A 10442-nucleotide genomic window follows, 5' to 3' on the forward strand; every position below is an offset into this window, starting at 1 on the left:
CTCGCCTGAGGTCTAAGTAGGCAGAGGGTGGGAGGAAGGCCTCAATGCTGGATCAATAAATTTGCTTGTCACAGGGGTCCTTGTGAATGCACAGAAGCATGTACATGAGCATTCCTTCCAGCCCAGAGGAGCACTTTGATTGGGGCATGCGGTTTAAGTGTGGGAGGCAGGGATGATGTGCGAGTGTAGGCAGATGTGCGAGTGTAGGAAGAGAGACACTACTTACCTTTTAAAATTATTGCCTACCATTCATTCCAAGGCTTTCTTTTTAAGGATTTATTTTTAGTGGTTTTAGATTTACAGGAAAATGAAGGGAAGGTACAGATGCTTCCCATATTCCATCTTGCCCCAGCCTCAAAGTTTCTTCTGTTATTAACATCTTGCATTAGTGTGGTAAAGCTGTTACAATTGATAAGCCAATAATATGTAATTATCAACAAAAGTCTATAGTTAAGTTTTCACTCTTTAAGTTGTATAGCCTATGGGTTTTGGCAAATATATAAGATGTATCTACCATTACAGTATCTTGCAGGATAGTGTCACTGCCCTAAGCATCTCATGTGCATCATCATTTATCCCTGTCTTTCTCCTCCAAATCCCTAGCAACTATTATCCTTTGACTGTCTCCAAAATTTTTCCTTTTCCAGAATGTCATACAGTTGAATTGGTGCAGTATATAGCCTTTTCAGATTGGCTTTTTTTCACTTAACAGTATACTCTTAATGTTTGTCCATATCTTTTTTTGGCTTAAGAGTTCATTTCTTCTTATCATTGAATAATATTCCATTGTACAGACATACTTTATCCATTCACCCACTGGGGGATATCTTCAATGCTTCTGAGTTTTAGCAATTATTAATAAGGTTGCTATAAACATTTATGTGTAGGTTTTGTGCACATATTAAGTTCTTTTTTTTTTTTTTTTCTTGAGACAGAGTCTCCCTCCGTCGCCCAGGCTGGAGTGCAATGACGCGATCTTGGCTCACTGCAACTACCGTCTCCCGTGTTCAATGGATTCCTCTGCCTCAGCCTCCTGAGTATCTAGGACTACAGGCCCACACCACCACACCCAGCTAATTTTTGTATTTTTAGTAGAGATGGGGTTTTGCCATGTTGGCCAGGCTGGTCTTGAACTCCTGACCTCAGGTGATCCACCTGCCTTGGCCTCTCAAAGTGCTGGGATTACATGCATGAGCCACTGTGACTGGCCCACATATTGTTTTCAACTCATTTGGGTAAATACCAAGGAGCAGGATTTCTGGGTTGTATTGTAAGAATATGCTTAGTTTTGTTAAAAAGACGCCAAACTGTCTTCCAAAGTGGCTGTACCATTTTGCATTTCCACCAACAATGAATGAGAGTTCCTGTTGGTCCACATCCTTACCATCATTTGATATAATCAATATTTTAGATTTTAGTTATTCTACTAGGTGTGTATTGGTATCTCATTGCTGTTTCAATTTCCATATCCTTGCCAGCATTTTGAGGCAGGAGAATAGGGTCTGGAGGCAGGGAACCTAAGGCTATTTCACTCCGACTTCCTAGAACTAAATTGAAAGGAAAACCCTAACTTTCCACACCTAAGTAACAAAAGGACACTCCCTTTCACCTTTTCTGCGTGGCAGATGGGAAATTTGTTGCCGGCAACAAATCATACTGAGTGCCGGCCAAGTCTTCGTTTGCAACTTTGTAACTCCGCTCCAGCATCTGAATGATTGCTGTCCACAACCAATCAGACTGATTGCGGGCAGAGTCTTCTTTTGAGTAGACGTATAACTTTGTAACTTCACCCTAGCCTCTGAAGTTTGCACAGGAGTGTGACCTTTGTAACTTCACTTCAGCTTCTGGATGGCTGCTTTCTGCAACCAATCAGACTGATTGCGGGCTACCACTTTCGTTACAAGAGCTGAACGTGAAGTGGCCAATGGGAAACTTTTAGGGGGCATTCAGTCCCAAGAAGATTCCGTATCCAGGCCCTCGTGTGAGCCACTGCTCGGCTCCGCTCCCACCCTATGGAGTGTACTTTATTTTTCAATGAATCCCTGCTACTGTTCTTTCATTGCTTCATTCTTTCTTTGCTTTGCTGGGCGTTTTGTCCAATTCTTTTTTCAAAATGCCAAGAACCTGGACAACTTGTAGTCATGACCCTCTACCAGTGACAATTTGATATAGTCAGTATTTTAAATTTTAGTTATTCTACTAGGTGTGTATTGGTATTTCATTGTTTCAATTTGCAGTTCCTTAATGACATGTGATGTTGAACATCTTTTCATGCACATATTTGCCATCTGTATATCTTCTTTGGTCAGGCGTCTTTTCAAATCTCTCGCCTATTTTTTAATTGGGTTTTTCCTTTTTTTTATTGTTGAGTTTTCAGAATTCTTTGTATATTTAGATACCTGTCCTTCATTACTTGTGTTTTACAAATACTTTCTCCCAGTCTTCTGCATTTTGTTTCATCCTCTGAACAGTATCTTTCAGAAAGCAGAAGCATTTAATTTTATTAAAGTCCAATTTATCATATTTTTTCTTTCATGGCTTGTAGTTTTTGTGTTATTTTTAAGAAGTCATCACCAGGCCGGGCATGGTGGCTCATGCCTGTAATCCCAGCAGTTTGGGAGGCTGAGGCAGGTGGATCATGAAGTCAGGAGTTCGAGACCAGCCTGACCAACATGATGAAATCCTATCTCTACCAAAAATACAAAAATTAGCTGGGCGTGATGGCAGACACCTTTAATCCTAGCTACTAGGGAGGCTGAGGCAGGAGAATCGTTTGGACCCGGGAAGCGGGGGTTGCAGTGAGCTGAGATCACACCATTGCCCTCCAGCCTGGGCCACAGGGCAAGACTCCCTCTAAACAGCAACAACAATATATATATATATATATATATATATATAGATAGATAGATAGATAGATAGATAGATAGATATAGATATAGATATATAGATATATATATCTCACCAAACCCAAAGTAACCTAGATTTTCTCCTACATTGTCTTTTAGAAGTTTTACAGTTTTCCATTTGGATCTAAGATCCATTTTGAATTCATTTTAATGAAAGGTATAAGGACTGTGTCTGGATTGATTTTTTTTTGTGTGTGTGTTGATATCCACCAAGGCTCATTTTGATATTTACATTATGTTTAAAGCTATATCTACAACTATTTATTTAGAGCAAATTCTACCATAAATCTACTTCACCTGAAAGAAGTTCAGCCATATTTCTAGCAATTTAGGAACAGAAAGAATCACAGACATTTCCTCTCTTCAGATAAATTGGGCTAGAAATTTGCTTAGTAATAAGTCAAATGCTCAACCTACATATTAAAAAAATTGACCTCGACAGCTCCAGTCTCCAACTCCCAGCGCGAACGACACAGAAGACCGGTGATTTCTGCATTTTCAACTAAGGTACTGGGTTCATCTCACTAGGGAGTGCCGGACAATCGGTGCTGGTCAGCTGCTGCAGCCTGACCAGCCAGAGCTGAAGCAGGGCGAGGCATCGCCTCACCTGGAAGCGCAAGGGGGAAGGGGATCCGTTTTCCTAGCCAGGGGAACTGAGACACACAACACCTGGAAAATCGGGTAACTCCCACCCCAATACTGCGCTGTAAGCATACAGGCACACCAGGAGATTATACCCATACCTGACCGGGAGGGTCCCACGCCCACGAAGCCTCCCTCACTGCTAACACAGCAGTCTGCCGCGATCTATCCGCAAGGCAGCAGCGAGGCTGGGGGAGGGGCGCCCGCCATTGCTGAGGCTTAAGTAGGTAAACAAAGCCGCTGGGAAGCTCGAACTGGGTGGAGCTCACAGCAGCTCAAGGAAGCCTGCCTGTCTCTGTAGTCCCCACCTCTGGGGACAGCGCACAGCTGAAGACCAACAGGGGAAGTAGCAGGAGCCAGTGCAGACGCGAACGACTCTGTCTGACAGCTTTGGGGAGAGCCGTGGATCTCCCAACGCGGAGGCTGAGATCTGAGAACGGACAGACTGCCTGCTCAGGTGTGTCCCTGACCCCTGAGTAGCCTAGCTGGGAGAAATCCCCCACTAGGGGCAGTCTGACACCCCACACCTCACAGGGTGGAGTACACCCCTGAGAGGAAACTTCCAAAGGAAGAATCAGACAGGTACACTCGCTGTTCAGCAATATTCTATCTTCGGCAACCTCTGCTGCTGATACCCAGGCAAACAGGGTCTGGAGTGGACCTCAAGCAATCTCCAACACACCAACAGACAGTCCTTCTGACTGTCAGAAGGAAAACTATCAAACAGGAAGGACACCTATACCAAAACCCCATCAGTACGTCACCACCATCAAAGACCAGAGACAGATAAAACCACAAAGATGGGGAAGAAGCAGGGCAGAAAAGCTGGAAATTCAAAAAATAAGAGCGCATCTCCCCCTGCAAAGGAGCGCAGCCCATCGCCAGCAATGGATCAAAGCTGGTCAGAGAATGACTTGGACGAGAGGAGAGAAGAAGGCTTCAGTCCATCAAACTTCTCAGAGCTAAAGGAGGAATTACGTACCCAGCGCAAATAAACTAAAAATCTTGAAAAAAGAGTGGAAGAATTGACAGCTAGACTAATGAATGCAGAGAAGATCATAAACGAAATGACAGAGATGAAAACCATGACACGAGAAATACGTGACAAATGCACAAGCTTCAGTAACCGACTCGATCAACTGGAAGAAAGAGTATCAGCGATTGAAGATCAAATGAATGAAATGAAGCGAGAAGAGAAACCAAAAGAAAAAAGAAGAAAAAGAAATGAGCAAAGCCTGCAAGAAGTATGGGATTACGTCAAAAGACCAAATCTACGTCTGATTGGGGTGCCTGAAAGTGAGGGGGAAAATGGAACCAAGTTGGAAAACACTCTTCAGGATATCATCCAGGAGAACTTCCCCAACCTAGTAGGGCAGGCCAACATTCAAATTCAGGAAATACAGAGAACGCCACAAAGATACTCCTGCAGAAGAGCAACTCCAAGACACATAATTGCCAGATTCACCAAAGTTGAAATGAAGGAAAAAATCTTAAGGGCAGCCAGAGAGAAAGGTCGGGTCACCCACAAAGGGAAGCCCATCAGACTAACAGCAGATCTCTCGGCAGAAAACTCTACAAGCCAGAAGAGAGTGGGGGCCAATATTCAACGTTCTTAAAGAAAAGAATTTTAAACCCAGAATTTCATATCCAGCCAAACTAAGTTTCATCAGTGAAGGAGAAATAAAATCCTTTACAGATAAGCAAATGCTTAGAGATTTTGTCACCACCAGGCCTGCCTTACAAGAGACCCTGAAGGAAGCCCTAAACATGGAAAGGAACAACCGGTACCAGCCATCGCAAAAACATGCCAAAATGTAAAGACCATCGAGGATAGGAAGAAACTGCATCAACTAATGAGCAAAATAACCAGTTAATATCATAATGGCAGGATCAAGTTCACACATAACAATATTAACCTTAAATGTTAATGGACTAAATGCTCCAATTAAAAGACACAGACTGGCAAACTGGATAAAGAGTCAAGACCCATCAGTCTGCTGTATTCAGGAGACCCATCTCACATGCAGAGACATACATAGGCTCAAAATAAAGGGATGGAGGAAGATCTACCAAGCAAATGGAGAACAAAAAAAAGCAGGGGTTGCAATCCTTGTCTCTGATAAAACAGACTTTAAACCATCAAAGATCAAAACAGACAAAGAAGGCCATTACATAATGGTAAAGGGATCAATTCAACAGGAAGAGCTAACTCTCCTAAATATATATGCACCCAATACAGGAGCACCCAGATTCATAAAGCAAGTCCTTAGAGACCTACAAAGAGACTTAGACTCCCATACAATAATAATGGGAGACTTCAACACTCCGCTGTCAACATTAGACAGATCAACGAGACAGAAAGTTAACAAGGATATCCAGGAATTGAACTCATCTCTGCACCAAGCAGACCTAATAGACATCTATAGAACTCTCCACCCCAAATCAACAGAATATACCTTCTTCTCAGCACCACATCGCACTTATTTCAAAATTGACCACATAATTGGAAGTAAAGCACTCCTCAGCAAATGTAAAAGAACAGAAATTATAACAAACTGTCTCTCAGACCACAGTGCAATCAAACTAGAACTCAGGACTAAGAAACTCAATCAAAACCGCTCAACTACATGGAAACTGAACAACCTGCTCCTGAATGACTACTGGGTATATAACGAAATGAAAGCAGAAATAAAGATGTTCTTTGAAACCAATGAGAACAAAGATACAACATACCAGAATCTCTGGGACACATTTAAAGCAGTGTGTAGAGGGAAATTTATAGCACTAAATGCCCACAAGAGAAAGCAGGAAAGATCTAAAATTGACACTCTAACATCACAATTAAAAGAACTAGAGAGGCAAGAGCAATCACATTCAAAAGCTAGCAGAAGGCAAGAAATAACTAAGATCAGAGCAGAACTGAAGGAGATAGAGACACAAAAAACCCTCCAAAAAATCAATGAATCCAGGAGTTGGTTTTTTGAAAAGATCAACAAAATTGACAGACCGCTAGCAAGGCTAATAAAGAAGAAAAGAGAGAGGAATCAAATAGATGCAATAAAAAATGATAAAGGGGATATCACCACTGACCCCACAGAAATACAAACTACCATCAGAGAATACTATAAACGCCTCTACGCAAATCAACTAGAAAATCTAGAAGAAATGGATAATTTCCTGGAGACTTACACTCTCCCAAGGCTAAACCAGGAAGAAGTTGAATCCCTGAATAGACCAATAGCAGGCTCTGAAATTGAGGCAACAATTAATAGCCTACCCACCAAAAGAAGTCCAGGACCAGATGGATTCACAGCTGAATTCTACCAGAGGTACAAGGAGGAGCTGGTACCATTCCTTCTGAAACTTTTCCAATCAATAGAAAAAGAGGGAATCCTCCCTAACTCATTTTATGAGGCCAACATCATCCTGATACCAAAGCCTGGCAGAGACACAACAAAAAAAGAGAATTTTAGACCAATATCCCTGATGAACATTGATGCAAAAATCCTCAATAAAATACTGGCAAACCGGATTCAGCAGCACATCAAAAAGCTTATCCACCATGATCAAGTGGGCTTCATCCCTGGGATGCAAGGCTGGTTCAACATTCGCAAATCAATAAACGTAATCCAGCATATAAACAGAACCAAAGACAAGAACCACATGATTATCTCAATAGATGCAGAAAAGGCTTTTGACAAAGTCCAGCAGCCCTTCATGCTAAAAACGCTCAATAAATTCGGTATTGATGGAACGTACCTCAAAATAATAAGAGCTATTTATGACAAACCCACAGCTAATATCATACTGAATGGGCAAAATCTGGAAAAATTCCCTTTGAAAACTGGCACAAGACAGGGATGCCCTCTCTCACCACTCCTATTCAACATAGTGTTGGACGTTCTGGCTAGGGCAATCAGGCAAGAGAAAGAAATCAAGGGTATCCAGTTAGGAAAAGAAGAAGTCAAATTGTCCCTGTTTGCAGATGACATGATTGTATATTTAGAAAACCCCATCGTCTCAGCCCAAAATCTCCTTAAGCTGATAAGCAACTTCAGCAAAGTCTCAGGATACAAAATTAATGTGCAGAAATCACAAGCATTCTTATACACCAGTAACAGACAAGCAGAGAGCCAAATCAGGAATGAACTTCCATTCACAATTGCTTCAAAGAGAATAAAATACCTAGGAATCCAGCTTACAAGGGATGTAAAGGACCTCTTCAAGGAGAACTACAAACCACTGCTCAGTGAAATCAAAGAGGACACAAACAAATGGAAGAACATACCATGCTCATGGATAGGAAGAATCAATATCGTGAAAATGGCCATACTGCCCAAGGTTATTTATAGATTCAATGCCATCCCCATCAAGCTACCAATGAGTTTCTTCACAGAATTGGAAAAAAACTGCTTTAAAGTTCATATGGAACCAAAAAAGACCCCGCATTGCCAAGACAATCCTAAGTCAAAAGGACAAAGCTGGAGGCGTCACGCTACCTGACTTCAAACTATACTACAAGGCTACAGTAACCAAAACAGCATGGTACTGGTACCAAAACAGAGATATAGACCAATGGAACAGAACAGAGTCCTCAGAAATAATACCGCACATCTACAGCCATCTGATCTTTGACAAATCTCAGAGAAACAAGAAATGGGGAAAGGATTCCCTATTTAATAAATGGTGCTGGGAAAATTGGCTAGCCATAAGTAGAAAGCTGAAACTGGATCCTTTCCTTACCCCTTATACGAAGATTAATTCAAGATGGATTAGAGACTTAAATGTTAGACCTAATACCATAAAAACCCTAGAAGAAAATCTAGGTAGTACCATTCAGGACATAGGCATGGGCAAGGACTTCATGTCTAAAACACCAAAAGCAACGGCAGCAAAAGCAAAAATTGACAAATGGGATCTAATTAAACTAAAGAGCTTTTGCACAGCAAAAGAAACTACCATCAGAGTGAACAGGCAACCTACAGAATGGGAGAAAATTTTTGCAACCTACTCATGTAACAAAGGGCTAATGTCCAGAATCTACAAAGAACTCAAACAAATATACGAGAAAAAAACAACCCCATCAAAAAGTGGGGAAAGGATATGAACAGACATTTCTCAAAAGAAGATATTCATACAGCCAACAGACACATGAAAAAATGCTCATCATCACTCGCCATCAGAGAAATGCAAATCAAAAGCACAATGAGATACCATCTCACACCAGTTAGAATGGCAATCATTAAGAAGTCAGGAAACAACAGGTGTTGGAGAGGATGTGGAGAAATAGGAACACTTTTACACTGTTGGTGGGATTGTAAACTAGTTCAACCATTATGGAAAACAGTATGGCAATTCCTCAAGGATCTAGAACTAGATGTACCATATGACCCAGCCATCCCACTACTGGGTATATACCCAAAGGATTATAAATTATTCTACTACAAAGACACATGTACACGTATGTTTATTGCGGCACTATTCACAATAGCAAAGACTTGGAATCAACCCAAATGTCCATCTGTGACAGACTGGATTAAGAAAATGTGGCACATATACACCATGGAATAGTATGCAGCCATAAAAAAGGATGAGTTTGCGTCCTTTGTAGGGACATGGATGCAGCTGGAAACCATCATTCTTAGCAAACTATCACAAGAAGAGAAAACCAAACACCGCATGTTCTCACTCATAGGTGGGAACTGAACAATGAGATCACTTGGACTCGGGAAGGGGAACATCACGCACTGGGGCCTATCATGGGGATGGGGGAGGGGGGAGGAGGGAGGGATTGCATTGGGGAGTTATACATGATATAAATGATGAATTGATGGGTGCTGACGAGTTGATGGGTGCAGCACACCAACATGGCATAAGTATACATATGTAACAAACCTGCACGTTATGCACATGTACCCTAGAACTTAAAGTATAATAAAAAATAAATAAATAAAAAAAAATTGACCTCAAAATTTTACATTGTAAACAAGAGTTTAGATGTTGCAGTTCCTGCTCTGGGATGCCTACGGATTGAAAAGTGCCATTCAAGTGGATATGTAGCAATTTCGTCATTTGGTTATTTTGTAGTAATTTGCTCTTGGCTAGTGGGGAGAACCCCATTGTTACACCATCTAAAAAGATTCGTAAAACCCATGGTTGTCTCTGAGAAATTTTATGTATGAGCTGGAGATAAATATGTCAAAGAACATCCAAAGGAAGTAACTGGGCTCAGAGAAGTTTCAAAATTAGGAAGAAGGTCCCTTCAGAGAGTCCCTTGCCCTGATGCTGAAGACTTTATTTTCCAAATGCATTTATTTATTCTTAAATTGACAGACAAAATTGTATGTATTCATTGTGCACAACATAATATTTTGAAGTACATATATGTTATGGAATGGTTAAATATAGTTAATTAACGTTGTATTACCTCACGTAGTTATCGTTTTGTGGTGAGAACACTTAACATCCACTCTCAACATTTTTCAAGGTCTCCTAAACTTATTCTCCCTATCTGACTGTAATTTTGTATTCCTTTAATGGGATGTGAACTGTAGTTCAGTTCATGACCTATGGAGGATCTCAAACCATATCTCTTGAACTGATGGATGGGTGGAGTCATGACTTCTTGCAAACACGGTTGGATGTAAATTTTAAGTCTCATTTTCTCTGATGAAGTCATAAGGGTGCTTTCCAGCCCATGTTAAATTAGCTTTATAATTTATTTTGGGACAAAAGTAGTATGAGTCACTAAAAGCACAGTGTTGGAAATTACATCGTAAGGATACTGACTCTGCAGAATTGTCCCATCAGAAGAATGTTATGATCTGTGTTGAGTGCCTGTCAGAGGACTCTACTAAGAGCTAGGTGTTCAATATAATCCACTATGCATCATGA

The sequence above is a fragment of the Rhinopithecus roxellana genome, chromosome 7 (assembly GCF_007565055.1).
Source record: "Rhinopithecus roxellana isolate Shanxi Qingling chromosome 7, ASM756505v1, whole genome shotgun sequence".
NCBI lineage: Eukaryota > Metazoa > Chordata > Mammalia > Primates > Cercopithecidae > Rhinopithecus > Rhinopithecus roxellana.